This window comes from Parasteatoda tepidariorum, chromosome 4 (genome assembly GCF_982258835.1).
Source record: "Parasteatoda tepidariorum strain Cologne lab strain chromosome 4, Ptep-v5.0, whole genome shotgun sequence".
NCBI lineage: Eukaryota > Metazoa > Arthropoda > Arachnida > Araneae > Theridiidae > Parasteatoda > Parasteatoda tepidariorum.
In genome coordinates, this window is record NC_141758.1 from 122,725,506 (window position 1) to 122,744,788 (window position 19,283).

General features: G+C 32.3%; 1 long non-coding RNA gene across 6 annotated transcripts in view; it reads left to right on the plus strand.

Moving 5' to 3' along the window:
• The window catches only part of LOC107442806 (uncharacterized), a 194,239-nt gene that overhangs the window by 161,060 nt on the left and 13,896 nt on the right, over positions 1-19,283 (plus strand). For 5 of the 6 annotated variants that reach the window (XR_015433400.1, XR_015433396.1, XR_015433398.1 and 2 more), the window contains 3 exons: positions 4,599-4,675; positions 9,800-9,851; positions 18,065-18,132. This is a non-coding gene — a long non-coding RNA (uncharacterized LOC107442806). The remainder of the gene's footprint in view (positions 1-4,598; positions 4,676-9,799; positions 9,852-18,064; positions 18,133-19,283) is intronic. The other variant, XR_015433401.1, reaches the window with a different exon arrangement.

A 19,283-nucleotide genomic window follows, 5' to 3' on the forward strand; every position in this document is an offset into this window, starting at 1 on the left:
TTGCAATAAAAAATGAATCAAGTTCATTACCAAAGTTCAAGAAATTATAATGTGCAGTAGGAATTTAAAAAAAATTTATCTATATTTGAAAAAGACAAATTTCTATTTTATTACTAAATTTTTGAACTATGATGGAAATAAGAATATTATAAAATGAGTATAGAAATCATTTACAAGCAAGAAAATGAGCTTCACAGACATATTTCAGAGCCAATTTTTTTTTTACATTTTCGCTGTAATTTTACATACACAAATTATAACATTGAAAAATTTACAGCGATGACACTTAGTTTAATTAAATTTTAGCCAGTTAATTAAATTTGATAAATTTTCGTCAGTTATTCGATTGCTAGTTGTAAATTTGAAATTGGTTAATTGTTTTTAAGATGTTCATCAGAAGGCAATGAACGGTACTTGTTTTTAAACAATATTTATTACAGAATAAAAATAGGTAGGTAACACATAAACTGAAATATCATAGAATAAATATGTAATAAACGTTAGAATGATTTTTTAACGTTGTATAGTGCTGTCCATCACAATGTTGCTAACAGAATCACAGGTCACTCAGAATGCCTATCATTTGTGGCGTGAGTTTGCCCACCTCTGCATTAATCCTTAAAAAAGTTTCATTTGTCTGATAATTTTATGGCAAAAACAAGTTTTAGCCTGACATAAAAATCAAAGTGAACATCGTGTTAAAAAATTAGCCCATTGTAAGAAGTTAATAACCCTACATTTGACCACCAAAAATTTTCTTTCCTATAAAAATTCAATAAAAAGTTATTTAAAAACTGTCGCTAGATAATTTTTGATCATTAAACGAGAAAAGTGAATTTTTCTATCGAATTTAAGCCAATTAGTAAAACTTTATCCCATGAAAAAGTTTCGTATGCTAAACAGCAGAAAAAAATATAAATAAAAAAATATAGCTAAGGCAAATTTTAATACGTTTTTGACAGCGAACTTCAAAAGAATGAATTTTACCACAAAATTTAAATCTATAATTAGCCAAACAAATATTTTGTTCTAAAATAAGAATTACGGCCAAAATAGCGTTTTGTTAAGTTTTAAAAATTCTGAGATTTTTTGGAAGCAAAATTTAAACTTTTACAACGCAGAATTAGTGTGTATGAGGATATCGTGAGCTTATAACAACAGCTTATCAAGCTTTTCATTAGCCAATTTCCTTAATTTTTTTACCACGATAAGAAAGATTCCCTATGTCTCAGTGGATAAAGTACTGAACTGTCTTTGGCAAAAACTTGGGTTCGATGACAGGGCTGATTCTTAAAGCTCATAACAGCTTCAGAGCGATTTCCATGAGATCACCGGGGAAAAAGGCGACCGGTGTGGAATGCTGACTACATTGCCACCATCATGTCATTGGTCCACGAAATAATTAACCTCCCCCCCCCCAGCGTATAACAGTTTAGGCTACAGCAGAAATGCCTGCTTTTGACCTGCTTACATGTATTTCGAAGCCATAACAACTTTCATAGCTGATTGAGCTTATTTTTGGACTGAATTTACGAATTTTCTTTGGAATTGTTAGCAGGTGTGAAATTAATCTTATCCGCCAAATATTTTCGTCAGCCCACCCATTAAAAAAAAGTTTCAACAACAAGTTTTAACTGATTTTTGTTCAGGAAAGCAGAGTTTTGATATTTGTCTCAATACGTTTACCGATTCATAACTGGCATCGAACAGCTAATCCATTTTTGAGTTTATGATTCTCAAAGTCCAACTCCATACCCTTGTAATTTTGAAACCATCTCAGAAGGCAGGGAAAGTCCTGGATCAAGTATTGGGATAAAACTAGCCTTTGTGAAGTATTTTCTTGAAGAAGCTAATCAGAAGCGGAAAACAAGGAAAAGAAAAACGCAAAGCATGGAGATAAAGCCTCTCACGCTAAGTCCGACGGCAAGGGAGCTCGAACTCATGATCCATCTGCCTTCGAGGATATTTTTAGTCTGTGAGCGTAGAATTATTTAAGACCAGCCTCCTCTGGGATTTCAACCTTGGGCACCCCTTCAGGACGAGAAGCCATCTGTCTAAATGAATAATCCTACCCATTGAAAGTTTCAAAAAAATGTTTCAAAAATTGTTCCACACACAATTACAAAATCTGCAAACAAACCCATATTTATCGTTAGCTCATGTTCTCCCACAAAATATTTTCGTTAGCTCATCGCTCACACTGAAATTGTGGCCCAAATAAGTTCTACCGAATTTTTGACTTAAATACCACAAGTTTTAATTTTATCTCCAAGTGTCAGACAGTTGTATGAAGTAGTTTATAGACACGTAAAAAAGTATATTATGACTAAAACTAGTTTTTACTTTTTAACAATAGCTAATAGCTTAAATTTTGTCTCCAAACGTATTGTAGAAAAGTTTATCCTCGATAGACTATCTTCTGAAAAGAAAATTATCACTATGTCTACTTTTCCTAATTTTTTGATAGACATTCCCTTTTTTGATAGACATTCCCAGTTAAAAGCTTCTAAACTTTCCATCTGATCGTGATAAACGATATTGGTTTTTCACAAAATTTATTACATGAGATCAATAGGAAACTTAATGCATATTCCTCGATTGAAAAAACGACGAAATATTTTGGAAAACCTTTTACATTTTAATATTGTTCGCTTTTTACTTTGCTTTGGCATGTCATTCGTTGCACGCTTTGATCACCTCTGCGTTAAGTTATTTGAAAGTATTGTTTTCCCAATCTGGAGAAGAAAAAAATTGGCAAAACCATCTCATTTCTGACAATAAAAACCAATTGTTTTTATTGTCAGAATCAATCATGCCCGTTTTAAGACATCGTTAGCCTATATTAAAATATCAGATTTTCGTTAGCTCATCCACCAAACAATATTATGGCCAAAACAAATGTGAGCTAATTTTTGACCTGCAAGTCACAAGTTTGAGCTTGCCCCAAAACCTTGATCCATTCTATGGAATGGTTAGTGAAAAAAAACTTCATTCAAAATAAAAACTGCTGCCGAAACAGCTTTTAGTTAATTATTAAAAAAAATCTGCCACTTTGAAACTTAGTTCGAAATTGCACCACGTAATGTTAACTCGTATGCACTAACTTTTGCACTGCAGTTTCTACTGTGCACTACAGTTTCATACAGTCTGCTGACATTTTTTGACATGTTTTTGCTGCTTACAGATAATTTTTGAACTAAATTTAAAATTTTTTTATTTCGAAGTGATAGTTTATTGGGACTCCGGTAAAAAAGGTTTCTCAGCCGATTAAAAAAGTTATAAGATTTAAAAAAAGAAACTACGACAAAAACTGATCTTCAGCCAAAACAATTCAGAAGTTTTGTCCGAAAACATTAGCCTATTGTAAGAAATCGTGAGCTCATGCTCGATCACCGATACTTTTCGTTAGCTATCGTTGAACAGCCAACCGATTTCGGATATACGCCTACTAATGTTCAATTCCGTAACCTTGTAATTTTGAACCCAATCCAGAAGACAAGGAAACTCCTGGATCAAGTATTGGGAGATTTTTTGATGGAACTAACCCTCATTTGCGTTACATGAAGAGGGGAATCATGTAAACCTCCCACGGTTAGCCGGACTGCAAGGGGATTTTTACCCATGATCCGTCAAACACTGAGGATATTTTACGCCAACATCGACTCAACCAGCCATTACTGGGATTCGAATCCGGTTTACCTCATTGAAAGGCAAGCTCTCTGTACTCTGAGCCACCACGGTTCCGGTAGAAAAATAGTGGCCAAAACAGATTTTTGTAAACACTTGATAAATCTAAGCATTTTTTTAATTTCAAACATTTAAACCTTATACGCCCAACTAAGGAAATCATTTGCCCACTTAAACTGTACAACTAAACAACATTACTGAAAGTTTATCAAAAAACTGGAGGTTTCAATTATGCCACCGTTATTCCGTACTCAAATCATTATTCTAACCCGCTCAAAAAATTCATTCGTCTTAATCATTACGGTTAAGACAAATATTAGCTACTTTTTAAACTGTAAACAAGTTCCAATTTGACCTCCAAACCTTAACCTATAAAAAATCGTTATCCTGCGGGGCACCGACCGAGACTAGGTTACAACCAAAACAAGTAAAATAAACAAAGCTGAATTTTTTCTAGCAAAACAGAAAAAAAAAATCGTTAACCTTTTCACCAAAAAAATATGACCAAGAAAGGTATTATTTTTGACCTAGAAAACACGATTAAAATTTTCCTTTAAACAATAGCCCCTTGTATTTTAATACTTATTCCATCCGCTAAAAAATACAGAAATAGTTTAAAGTTTATTTTTGACCAAGGAACTACGAATTCGAATTTTCCCTGCTAACGTTAAACTTTTATAGGAAATCGTTAAAACACCAAATTTTTTGTTGACCTATCAGACAAAAATCAAAAACTCTAAATCAAAATGATTTGAGAACTTAATCCATCTCTTTTGAGTTACACTCTTTCTTCCTGTTCTTGTGAATATTCGATTTCGTGTGCTTTGAATGCCAATATATTGTATACTGTAATACTTATTATATACTATATATTATTACATATTAAATTTAATTTCTAATTGTTTTTTTAGGCTTATTTTTGCAAGAGAGAAGAGAAAGCCCTAATGGTAACTAAAATGTGACTATTTGCTGCTAAGTTCCATGCGAGGTAACTATGGTTACTATTTTTGCAAAAAAATAACTAAAAAGAAACAATTTTCAGAAAAATAACTTTCAAAAAAGATTAATTTTAAAAAAAAATTTATTACCAAACTAGAAGGTTGTGCCATAATATCTTATTAACAAATTTGTATAAAAAGATCAGATTTTAAAAAATCAATGCCTGGAAAGCAATGGATAAATTTATAAAAAATAAAATGCTCGGAAACAAATTTGAATTTGTATTAAAAGCGCAATATCAGTTTTTGAGCAATATCAAAAAGTGATAATTCAGTTTTTTTATCGAGTGTCGTAATATCATATGTCAGAATCTTGTATTTAAAAAAAACGAAGCAGGACTAAAAAGTGATCAGTAAACAGAGTCGATTTATTAATGAATGCGCAAATTAAAGAGTCAGAATGTGCCTATTTCATAATTCGAATTTCAGGTGTCTTAATCTCATGCAAAAAATATCGCAATGTGAAAAACTTAAAAGGAAATGATCAGAAAACGACTTGGATTCACAACAGAATAGTCGCTAATTAAGCGTGATAGAATGTGATTATTGGAAAATTTAGTCAGGGATTCTCTGCATTCTGGTTTTTCTTTTAACTTGGAATTCAAGTATCGTAATATGTTGAAAATACTGGAGTTTCAAAAAACATGGTCGAAAGAAAAGAGAGATTAAAACAACGTAGGTATACGATCGAAACTTTATTTTCACACATCAATATGTGATCACTCAAATTCGAAATATGCGTTTCGTAATAATATCACATCAAAATATTGGAAATTAAACTAAATCTTGCAGAAATGGCATTTTTTCAGTTGTCAATAAAAATTCTGACAATTTGTTTAAGCACAATTATATTTTAACTTTTACAAATATAATTTAATATCAAAAATATGCACGCGCAGCAAATGTAACTATGGATTAAAAAAGAACTAAAACATAAGCGGATTATTACCCAATATTTTTAAAATTAAAACTAAAGGAAATTTTTTTTTAAAAATAATTATGCTTTTCTAACATCAAAACAATAAAATCTTCGTGATGTTATAAATTCAGTAAAGATTACAGTGTAAATGACTATAACAAGTTTCGACAATTATAAGTAAAATAGCTACAATCAAATTATATATTTTGGTTAGTTTCTTTCCTGTGCAAAAAAAAAAAAAATCGATGCTCTGAATATAATAAAGTTTTACAAACATTATGTAATAACAGATAATAAAAAAATGTGCACATAAATACCTACAAAACCTTTTCAAAATTAAACGGATTTGGATTATAAACTTTTAGTCGTTCAGGGTGCAAAAAAAAAAAATAAATAAACGAATCATTCTGTTAACTTTTGATCTAAAGATTAGATCTTCACATTCTGTGACTCATTCCTAAAGGCCTGTTTACACGGTCCAATTTCTTGTATCCGAGAAATTGGACGGATTTCTCTGTCCAAGAAATTTGATGATTCGTTGACACTATCCAAGTTCTTGAATGTCGCTGATTGGACGGGAGAAACACTTGCGCATGCGCATTGTTCCTATTCAACATTATGAAATCATACTTATATGATTTTAAAATTACTGAATAAATTCATATAAAATCACAATAACACAAATAAACCGCAACAGATCAATTTATCTGGACTAAAATATATGAAAACAGACAACAAAATGTCATAATTTGCTGCCTGCTTGTTGACGTCACAAAACCTAGGACGGTGATTGGTTAAGGGAGAAAAAACTTGGATGGAAAGTAGAACATGCTCTACTATCGTCCAAGAAGTTGGACCAAGTTCTTGGATGTTTGTTTACACGATCCAAGCTCAAAGCAAAACAAGTTTCCATCAATATCAATCAATCTCTGTCCAAGAAATTGGACCGTCTAAACAGGCCTTAAAAGTTCAAGGGGATGATTTCAAATATGCGACTTCAAAAGTGCAGAGGCGATATTTTAAGTTACGAAATCATACACTAAAACGTACTTTCTCTGAATAAACATGGCATTTTTTCGATGGATTCGAATTACTGAACCCCAGAATGTAAAGGTTAATGGCAATCTGATAAATAGCTCGAGAGCTTTTTAAGCGAATTGAAAACTTTTTGCTCTCAGTTATATTGACAAAAATTGTCTGAAATTAACTGTTAGTAAGTATTTATTATTTTATTTAATAATAGTCAGAAAAAATTTGAAGGTATACTTTTTTTAATCGTTTTAAAAGAAGGTAATATGACATGGAAAAAATACAAAATTTGAGCGAAATTGTTCGAATAGTTTCTGAGAAATCAAATTTTTAATAAATGATTTTTTTTTTTAAAGTAGATTTCTCAAGAATCCTAACACCGTATTTGAACTATATGAATTTAAACCAACCTGCATCACAAGTCTTTTCTTAAAGAAATTTTTTTAATTAATTAAATTTAATTAGTTTTAAAAGTTGTTTTGAAGAAAAAGTGCAATATGAATCATTGGAATATTAGGGGAAAAGAGGGCTTTTTATATCTTTATGAAAATACATTATAAGAATTTGCATGATTCATAATTAAACAAGCTCTGATTTTTCTATGCATAAGATGCTTATTACTTTTTTTTATTCTTAAGATAAAGATAATTATTTAATGAAAAAAAAATTACTGTTATTGTCACTTTAATGATACTTTTTTTGAGAAACTTAACTGTTGTAATGGTTGATTACAAACTACATATTATGGTCTTAATATTACATTGTTACCATATTTCTACAATTATTACTTTCAATTATAAGAGTAGAATTTTTTTTTATATAAGCCTGAGCTCCTAACAATTTGCAGTTAGGTCTGTCTTTATTTTTCCAAAAAGTGGTTTGTATTAATTGTTAAATCGCTTCATGGGTTCAAATTAATTATCGAGCGTGGCAGAGGTACCTCCTATTTTTAGTATTTCACAGTTTTGTGGAGACTATTCCCACCATTGGAGGCAAAAATATTCTGTGGAGGGATTTACGCTACAACAACAGGGGATCTATTTGAAATCTATTCAACAGATTCCGAAAATGTTTTTCCAGGAGATTTCACCCCTGATAAAATTCAAGATTTGCTAGCATCTCTTTGCTTGTGGTTGTGGAACATTAAGTAAAATACAAATTTAGTCAGGGATTCTCTGCATTCTGGTTTTTCTTTGAATGCTGTAGAATTTTTTATTTTAAATTCTGCCCTATCTTAAGAATTTTATTTCATATTTTTTTTAAGTAAAAAAAAAAAAAAACTCATTTGCGTTGATCGATTTGGCTCTTTTCTGAAATAGTGCGTATATGGCATTCGCCATACTTGCCACACCCTAGATACGTCACTGGAGATGGACTGAAAAGAAACCGATAAGAAGAAGAAAATCATTTTATACATGAAAATGGAATTAAACACAACACTGTCTCCCATCACAGAAACTGTTCAAATTTGCAGTCGACAAAATTAACGTACTCTGTTCAATGCTTGGCCGTCGCACATTGGTGAAAACACCATAGTGTCAGCAACTTCGAATATCCGAGAAGCAAGGTCTTCAGCAGAATCCATAGGACCATCGTAGTAGATGAAGCTCTTCAGATGACACCAGAAGAAAAAGTCCATACATGACAAATCGGGTGAAGGCCAGTTAATTGGGCAGCCACGACCCATATATCTTGCACCCATCCACAATATAATGGGCTGGTGTCCCGTAGTGTTGGAAGCATGTGATGTGTGCTGGAGCACGGTTTAATAGTTCTGTCAACACCTCTTGCATATACAAGAGAATTTCCCTCCAGTCGTGTTGGTAGGTATGATGATCAGATGACTGTGCATGATTCCGCCAAACATTTAGCTCGAAACGTTGATGGAACAAACGTGGGTGCATTGCGTACGGGTTTTCGGTTGCCCACACGATAGTTGTAGGTATCCGAAATACTCTTCCGTGTGAATGTGCATTCGTCAATGAACAACACGTGTGCACAAATTTTTGTGTTCGCAGTCATCTTTAACACTTGTTCTATCAAAACCACGTGATAAAATTGACGACGTGTGTCTGATAATCCGATGCTTCCATGCTCTAAACTCTCAGCGCATGGTAGTGATGTATTCTTTCATTTCGCATGAATCGGGAAACTGCTTGTGACATCGTATGCGTGCTAGATACAGGCCTTTCGCTGATATGATGCAAAATTTCGTCCGATATAAATTGCATTCTTATACACCTGCCACGTCCGATATCTTGCGTGCAACTTGAAAAAGAATTTGTTGGTTCAGTCGTTGAAATATTCTTGCATCAGGGACTGTCATGTTGGAAAACGCTCTCGGTGCCATCTTTGAGCTTCCCTTGCATTGTCGTATGTAGTTCCATGCTATGCATCTCCACCTTCTCCTCTGACTTGAGTACGTATTCTTCTGAATCCACAGAGCAAATAAAAGCAGTTACTGTGAACAGCAATCGCTGTTAGGTTCTCTCGTTGCTGCTTGCGTTTGGACCATGGATTGTAAGGTGATTTATGGTTGTTTAGGTGCGTTCTATCATTCCCTAACATATGTTCCATGCGTTTTTGGACCTGTACATGATCAGGATTGAAGAGCATGTGGAGGGGAATTTTCTTATATCGAATAAGCGCTTTTCAAACTTATCCAATAATGAACCCAATTAACTCTTTATTATATTTTTTTTAACTTGTGTGTTACTTTTATTATTCAAGGCAACTATTATATGCAGAGAGTGTCACAATTTTATCCAGTGTTTGGAAGATTTATAGCAAACAAAATACTATCAATGCATCTACAAATTTTACTTTCACTTGATAAAGAAACTTTTTTTTCTTCCAAAAACGTTCCATATGTGAATCTTTGATGCGGCAAGAATTAGAATTCTTGCCGCTGTAATATATCACGATCAATGGTAGCAGATGTGATCCGTGGGCGTAATTCTACGAAATCACGTTATCTAGGGAATATCAATACAAAATCTTTGTGGTAACCCTATAAAAAAATATCTCAGAGATTTAAATTTAGAGATCAAACCGATTTTATTTCAAATTCTGGAAGGAATTGTAACACACCCTGCAATTCTGATGATACTATTTAGACTGCTTTTTTGGAGCTATGATACTACTAAAGTAACTATTTTTCTGATAGGGAAGAGTTCTGGCTTTAAATGAGCAGTATAATGATGTACACTATACGTCAGGTAAGAATGTCCTTTTCATGATTTGTTAGTTTTGTAATCTTCACATGTTTTGAGCAAAAATTGAGTTTTTCAGCTTTCACTTCTCAGTAAAGTTTTTGAAACAATTTTCAGTTCATCAGTCTAGTTGCAGTAGAAAAACTTTTATGTTGTTCTTTTTCGAAAACTATCACTCCTTTTTGTTAATATTGCTGCCTGTTTCTTTTGTTGGTTTTATTCTCAAAATTGCAGATTTCAACTGAAATGGGAGATCTTTAAAACTACTTCTGTAATAAAATTACATTTTGATGAACAGTGCAGAAAAGAAAAAACACAAATCAGCCTGAATACTTTTGATTGAATGATTAGATCTTCAGGTATTCGGTCTAAATCTTAATAGTTCGAAGGTAAAAACTTAAATAAGCTAATTATTAACACAGACAATATATGAAGTTACGAAATCAGACACAAAAACGTACTTTCTCTGAATAAACATACTTTTTTCCGACGTATTCGGATGTCTGACCCTCAAGATATGAGGAGTACCAGGAATTTGGAAAATATGATTCCCAAAGTTTGATCAGAGGAGTGGTTTAAAGTTTGGACCCTTTAATGTTAATTTCACTTTTTGCGCATTTCGCCATATCTCGAGAAGTTTTTAAACGAATTGAAAATATTTTGTACATAATTATAAAATTCATTTATCCGATAATTCCATGCAATAAAGGACTTTTAATAATTATTTATTATGTTTTAGTTTCCTTAATGACAGGAATTTTTTTTAATAAATATTATGGTATTCTAATTTCTGCGTCACTTCAAAGAATATCACTTTAGTTTGATGAAACCAATTAAAGGAAAGAACGGTTTTTTTTAAAAAATAAATAAATAAATAAAAAGCAACACCTATATACAAATGAATTATGAGATGATAGCTAAGCTCTTCGCGCACACCTTGACAAGCAGTAGCTTGTGACATCTTATGGAAGTGGCGCTATGATCGCATTTATGTAGTGGTACCTCGTCGAATTTTCTCGCCGAATATTGTAGCGTAATAGCGTTCTGAAACATCGTAGCTTAGCCCAATATTTGTTTTTAACATTTTTTTGTTTACCCATCTTCAGTATCGCCAGTCTTCATCGTTTAGACAATGCAACACTGTGGCGGAGAGTTGGAAGACACAAAGCAAGCCAATCACAGGCTACTTGTGTTTTATATCTTATATCCGCCGTCGAACCAATTTTGCGTTTACGACTACTAACGTTAACTCTGGACCCTTGTAATTTTGAACCAATCCAGAAGACAAGGAAACTCCTGGATCAGTACCCCCAGAGGTATGATTTGTTATGGCAACATGGTGGACTTTGTTATTCGACAGATTTATGGTGCATCTGTCACTATTTACTACATAGGGAGTCTTCGGCAGGCGGAGATCGAACCCATGACCTCTTGGACGCAGGCCCAGTTCCCTACAAACAGGCTACTTGCTGTAAAGACCTCTAGGTTTCGAGAAAGTTCATAGAGATAGAGAGAGAGATGAGAAGCAGTTCGCCAACCTGATCAAGACCACAAAAGAGGAACAACGCTGTCTCAAGACAATTATTAGCCATTTCTAGCCGAAAGGGATCGCCTCGTGAAAGCCTCGCAACCTGCATAATACAGCAGAGAAATCTATTTTACGGATAAGTCAACTGGAGACCAATACAGTTGGCCCGTATGCCAGGCGTCCTGAAGCCTGCATCCCGTTTACCGTGAACCACAAAAAAAAAACTGTCTAGCATGTTTCCAAAAAAACCTCTGGGGAGTGGGTTTTCTTCAGCGATGTGTTGAGTTTAAATCTGGACACCGACTTGAGACGTATTCTCATCTAGAGAGGTCCCGGGACTCGATATTCGACCTTTAACATTGTCGAATGATCGAGGTGGTCTGATGGTCTGGGCAGGCATCATGGTAGGCAAACATACCGGTCTGTTCGATTGAGGTACTCTGACAGGTCAGTGATACAGGGACACAATCCTTGCACTCTATGTGACACTTTTTCGCGGACCAAATTTCAACCTCTTGTTCGATAACGCTTCCCCATACAGGGCTCAGTTCGGGATGATTGCCTTTAATCGGGTAATATTCAACGATTGAATTACGACGTCCCCTGAACTGAATCCCATCGAACAGGTATGAAACATCCTTGGATGCTTCATTGCAGCTTAAAGACCAACTCCAATGACCATCGGTGAGCTAAAGGTTAACTTGGGGCAGGAGCGGGTGTGGTTGCCATAGTCATTGATATCTACCCTGATAAACAGTATGAAACACCGATGCGAACGTTGTGTAGCTGTTTGGGGTGATTATACACCCTATTAGATATATATGAAAAATTACTCACATTCTTTGAACCAGGGTCCGCTTTTACGAATTTGTGCAAATAGGGTCCAGTTATTGCAAAAAACTTTTTCAAGGAGTTTTTAAATTGTAGATACATACAAGATTATGCTCGGCACTGTAAAATTATAATAAAAAAAAATTAAATTTTCAAAAATAAACAGCAATTGCTGCTTCTAAATTAGAGATGCAACATACAGGGCTGATTGTGCTCCGGAAAAAATCAGTATTTCCGGATTTTTCGCTAACAGTGATCCGGAAGTTTCCGGAGATTGAAGGTCCAGACGTTTAAAAAAAATCATTAATCATAGAAATTTCCGGAAATCAAATTTTCAAAGGTGGAACTTAAAAACACAGTTTATTTTATTTGTTTGTAAGGGAGAGCCAGAGAGATACTTTATAAGCATGTAATCATGATTAATATTAATTTTTTATCAGTAAATAGTTGTTATAATTATAAACTCAAGAAAAAAAAGACATATTTGTAAATTTTAATTACTTCTCCAGGTCATCATAGGTATGTGTAAATGGTATAGGTATGTGTAAAATTGTAAATATATTTTAAGTAAACTAAGAAATATTGAGAAAAGGGAAAAATAAACTTTTTAAATTTTTTTCAATTTAAACCTTTTTTTAACTCACGAAATTTTCCGGAATTTTGCTCACAATCACCCTTAAACATGAAAATATATGGTATTTAGCCTATACCTGCTGAAAGCAGAATATTCATTTCCGACGAATAATGGCAGAATCGTCAGCTGGAGACAAAACTTAATTCGTTTACATCCATCTTTCTTGGTTTCTGCCCTGGGAAGGGTTTATTCGATTAACAAAACAATAATGAAGATAAACAAATTAGGGAAGGGTTCGATTAAAAGAAAAATCATTTTGTGAAGAGTCCTTTTTTAAGTTGAAATATTTTGTGAAGGGTCCGTTAACGGACCCAAATTTCTTCTAAACAGATCCCTGTGGTCTGAACAAAAAGCGCACCAGCTTTGTTCTATCTGGCTCAAATCCGGCAACCCTGTACGTTAGCTCACTTGCTAAAATGTAGTTATGGCTGAAATTGGTTTTACAAATTTAGTGATCTATAAACCTACCGTTAAAAAAAGCAGTAACAAGTTTTAATTAATCTTTTATTTAGAATTTTAGAAAGATAAGTAAAACCGCAACACACTCGAGGGGGTTATACAGAGATTATAAGTTAAAATATGCAACAAATATTTGATGTAACTGCATAAATAGTAAGATGAAGTAAATCTTAGAATTTTAGAAAACACAATATTTAATTTTTATTCAAAATGTTAGCTGCTCGTAGAAATTTTGTTTCTCTACTTTAGTCCTTCAAAAGTTTTCATTCGGAAATTCAATAAAAAGATAATACAAAGATATGTTTAAAACAAAAAGTTGAACGAATATTAGCCCACTCGAAATGATAATCCATTAAAATTGATAAACCATTGCTTGATACTGATAGCCCATTCACCATGAAACAGAAGCTTATTAAAAGAAATCGTTAGCCCCTTAACGTTTTTTCTGGCCAAGATGTCATAAAAATATGACGGTGACAAATATTTATCGGATTTTAAACCGCATGTTTAAATTTTTGCGTCGAAGTTTAAGCCCATTGCAGGAAACAGCTTGCGTTAGTTTAGGGATAGGTGTAAATTCGCCTTTTCATTTTAAAAATCATTTGCAAGGAAATGAATTTCGCAATAAAAAATGAATCAAGTTCATTACCAAAGTTTAAAAAAGTGAACATCGTATTTAAAAATTAGCTCATTGTAAGAAATTATTAGCCCTACATTTGACCACCAAAAATTTTCTTTCCAATAAAAAGTTATTTCAAAAACAATCTCTAGATATTTTTTGATCATTAAACGAGAAAATTGAATTTTTCTATCGAACTTAATGCCAATTAGTAAAATTTTATCCCATGAAAAAGTTTCGTATTCTAAACAGCAAAAAAAAAAATGTAAATAAATTTAAAAAATATAGCTGAGGCAAATTTTAATAAGTTTTTGACAGAGAACTTCAAAAGAATGAATTTTACCTCCAAATTTAAATTTATAATTGGATATCATTAGCAAAATAAATATTTTGTTCGAACATAAGAATTACGGCCGAAATAAGAGTTTTGTTAAGGTGACAAGGGACTTTCAAAGAAGCAAAAATTTGTCAAAAAATCGATATTTTACATTTTATATTTTTGAAATTTAGGCATTTAACTGAACATTTTAAAAAAAAATTTCTGGAATAAGAGCAAAATTAATGAAGTTATGGCCATTTCAGTTTTGACCACGCCCCTTTTTTTACCTTTTTTTGTCTGCAGGTAACTGTTAAAATTAGTTTAGTTTAAAATTAATTTAAAATTAGATGAATATTTTGTTAATTTTTTTAAAAAAAATTTAAAGTATATAATTATTAAACTAGTTCATTCGACAATATTTATAGGTATTTATATTAAAAACAAGAAATATTTGTTCAGATATAAAATTTGCAATGAAAAAGTACTAAAAGTCATTTTTCTCAAAATTTCTTTTTTGAGAAATTTACAATTTTCAAACTGTTCCAGCGTAATGAATTTTCATTCTATTGACCTGAGAATTTAAAGCTATATATTTATGAATATTATTAACATTTTGTTGGGAAAGTTTTTTGAATTAAGTGAATAGTATTTTTTTTATACATGATATTTTATAGAGGTATCATGATTTTTTCCTAAAAATGTAGGTTTTTTACTGTTTTTTTAATGTTATTTGTTTCTATAATAAAAAATAAAAAAAGTACTTCCAACACTTTTTTCAATATTACCTAATATGTAATATTTTAAAAGAATTTTGTCATTTTGACAAAATTTCAGACGCGAGGAGTAATATAAAAAAACATAAAAAATTTAAATTTTTTAATTTCTTAAATTTTGAAATATTTTTTTGAAATTTTGTATAAAAGTTGTTTTTAGCAATATAAATGTATCCTGAAAATTTCAAGCAAATCCCTTTATAATTTCAAAAAAAAAAATTTGAAAGCCCTTTGTCGCCTTAAGTTTTAAAAATTCTGATAATTTGGAAGTAACATTTAAACTTTTACCAGCAATAATTAGTGTATATGAGGATATCGTAAGCTTATAACAACAGCGAACTTTTCATTAGCCAACTAGCTTAAATTTTTTACCACGATAAGGAAAGATCCCCCGATGTCTCTCAGTGGGTCTTTGGGAAGAACTGAGGTTCGATGACCTTCCTGCAGTCTTCAGATCGATTTCAATGAGATCGGCTACTACATCACCATCATGCCATTGCGCAGTGGACCAGCATCCAAGGTTTCGTGGCCAAAATTAGTATTTCGATAAACTTTGTTTCAAAATTATTATATATAGCAATGAGGGGGGGGGGGTATTTAGGGGCTTTTATGTGCAGGTAAATTGAATTCATAACTAAAATTTTGAAATACACTGAAAATACCCCCCCCCCCAAATGGCGGCTGAAATATGGCGAGCAAAAATAAAAATAATAATATAGTACGTTTAAATAATTAAATATAGCAATGAAAATATAATAATTTTCGTAATTTTATATTAAATATGAAAAGCAAATTATATTTCCGAGGTAATATTACAAAATAACGCGAAAACAGGAAGAAAAAAAATATTTTTGTTTTTTGGTATATTTAGTTCACCTGTGCAATACGGGCCAAATGGGCAGGTTTTATCGAAAGAAGAAACATCAAAGAAGACAACAAAAAAAAATTAGCTAATTACCTGGTAAAACTTTTTGGAACGAAGTTTTGAATGTCATTCAAACATTGTAAAATGTCAAATGATAAGATACAAACTATAAGTTTGTCAAGAGTATTAACTAATCCAACAAATTGAAAAGTTGTACTATAATTTCAGACTAATTATTCTGATAAAAATGTAACAGTAAGGTGAAATTCCCATACATGTTTCTGAAATAAAAATTTAAAAAACAATTTTAACATATTTCTCATTACATTTTACTCTCGTCGGTTCAAAAAGTAAATTATAATGTTTGGAATGATAATGATAAATAATGTTTTAATTATGAATACTTAATTTGGGCTATATTAAAACTGCCTACACTTATTTTAGTTGAAAATTTAACTTTTAACTTTTGGCCAAAGATGATAGTCTTCTGGCCCACAGTGCATTGGTCCATGAAATAATTAACCATTAACCACCATTACCCCCTCAGTCTATAACAGTTTAGGCTATAGCAGGAATGCTTGCTTTTAACATGCTTGCATGTATTTCGAAGCCATAACAACTTTCATAGCTGATTAAGTTTATTTTTGGACTGAATTTAGGAATTTTGTTTGGAACTGTTAGCACGTGTGAAATTAATCTTATATTGATCCGCCAAATACTTTCGCCAGCCCAGCCATTAAAAAAAAGAGCTTCAACAACAAGTTTGAACTGATTTTTGGTCAGGAAAGAATAGTTCTGATCTTTGTCTCATCTCAATACGTTTACCAATTCATAGCTAGCGTCGAACAGCCAATCCACTCCTGAGTTCATGACTCTCAATGTCCAACTCCATAGCCTTGTTATTTTGAAACCATCTCAGAAGACAGGGAAACTCCTGGATCAAGTATTGGAATAAAACTAGCCTTCGTGAAGGATTTTTTGAAGAAACAAATCAGAAGTGGAAAACAAGGTAAGGAAAAGCGCGAAACATGGAGAGAAAAACCACGAAAGCCTCTCCCATTAAGTCCGACTGCAAGGGAGTTCGAACTCATGATCCATCTGCCATCGAGGGTATTTTTCGTCGCCAGTGTTGTCTGTGAGAGCCAGGAGTAGAATTATTTAAGACCAGCCTCCTCTGGGATTTCAACCTAGGGCACCCCTTTAGGACGAGAAGCTCTCTGTCTCCCGCGACTCTTATTGTCTAAATAAATAATCCTACCCATTGTAAGTACCAAAAAAAAAAATGTTTTGAAAATTGTTACACTCGCAATTTCAAAATCTGCGAACAAACGTAATCCATATTAATCGTTAACTTACGTTCTCCCTCAAAATATTTTCGTTAGCTCATCGCTCACCCTAAAATTGTGGCCAAAATAAGTTCTACCGAATTTTTGACTTAAATACCACAAGTTTTAATTTTATCACCAAGCTTCAGACTGTTGTGTGAAATAGTTTTTCCACGTGTCAAAAAATAGAGTATGACTAAAACCAGTTTTAACTTTTTAACAATAACTTAAAGTTTAAATTTTGTCTCCTATCGTAGACCTGTTGTAGAAAAGTTTATCCTGCGATAGACAACCTTTTGAAAAGAAAATTATCATTATGGCTACTTTTTCCTAATTTTTTATAGATATTCACTACATTTAAAAACAATTACAATTGTTAAAACAGAAACTGTAGTCTAACTAATTTATTAGCTGAGCTCACTTGCTATTTTCGTTTGCCAAACCGTCAAAAAAGAAATCGAATAGAAACGTTAAACTTTTGTAGAAAATCGTTAACCAACCAAATTTTTTGTAAGCCTATCAGACAAAAATGTATTGAGAATTTTATCCATCTCTTTTGAGTTTCCTGTGATTGAGTTAATTTCCGAACTTGTGTGCTTTAAAGTACTTATTATATATGTTGCGTACGCAGTGCAGCGCCATCTGTAGTAAAGTAGACTCCCTTCAAACGCTCACTCTCGAAACGGCAACGGGGAGACAGCTCTGGAAGATGTTCTAGCTATAATTATTTATTTTGTATTGTTTTTAAGTGTTTTCTTAATACTAAAAGCTTTAAATGTAACCCCGTCCTTAACATATATTGTAATGCTTATTATATACTATATATTATTATATTTGATTTCTAATTGTTTTCATTTCAATTTTAGGTTTATTTTTTGTAAGAGAGAAGAGAAAGCCTGTAATGGCAACTATTTGCTACTAAGTTCAATGAGAGGTAACTATACCTACTGTTTTAACAAAAAATAGCTAAAAAGTTAGAATTAACAGAAAAAAGAAAACTTTAAAAGAAAGATTAATTTAAGGAAATTATTATTGCCAAACTAGTAAGTTGCGTCATAATATATAAACAAATTTGTATAAAATATCAGATTTTAAGAAAATCATATGAAATGACTGAAAAGCAAAGGATAAATTGATAAAAAAATGCACGGAAACAAATTTGTATTAAAAGCGTCGTGAATCAAAAAGTGATAATTCAGAAAAGTGATAATTTGCGTCGAAATATCATATATCAGAATCTTATACTAAAAGAAAACCAAAACAGAAATAAACAATGTAAACGACGTCGATTTATTAGTGAATGCATCAGAATGTGCTTACTTTGAAATTCGAATTTCAACGTCTTAATCTCTTACAAAAAATATCGGATTGTGAAAAACTAAAGAGGAAATGATTAAAAAACGACATGGATTCACGATAGAATAGTCGCTAAATTAAGCTTGTTAGAATGTGATTATTTTACAATTCGGAATTCGAGTATCGTAATAGGTTGAAAATAGTGGAGTGTCAAAAACCATGGTTGAAAAAAAAGAGATTGAAACAACGTAGTTTTACGATCGAAACTTAATTTCGCACGTCAAAATATGGTGCACAATTTCGTCCGTTACAAATGGCATTCTTGAGGCCATATCACACATAGCGAAAATTCGTTCAATTACTCCATGTGTTCAACAACCACCTGAAACAGTTGAACTATGGTTGCCATACGGTTGAAAAGAGTTGACCATTGGTAAACGAGTGATTTCTTTCTCTTTAGGCGATTTAGCACTTTATACATAGACGGATAAAATTTTTCATCGAAAGACTCAGCTCGTGTGTTAGTTAAGTTTAATTTAATCGACGGCAATGGATCCTTCCTTAGCAATTTCAAGTTTGATCATTTACAGTTTGATAAAGAAAAAAAAAGATAAGAGAAGGACACTTTGGAGTAAAGCATGGCGCTTACGAGGACAGATATTAGGCTGTTATGAAAATTAATTGAGAGAACTGTTTGTTTTCATTTGTGAAATCTTAGACATAAATGTTAAAAATATATAATTAGTTTTAATATTGGAAAAGTAATTTAGGAAGAAAAAATCACCATTT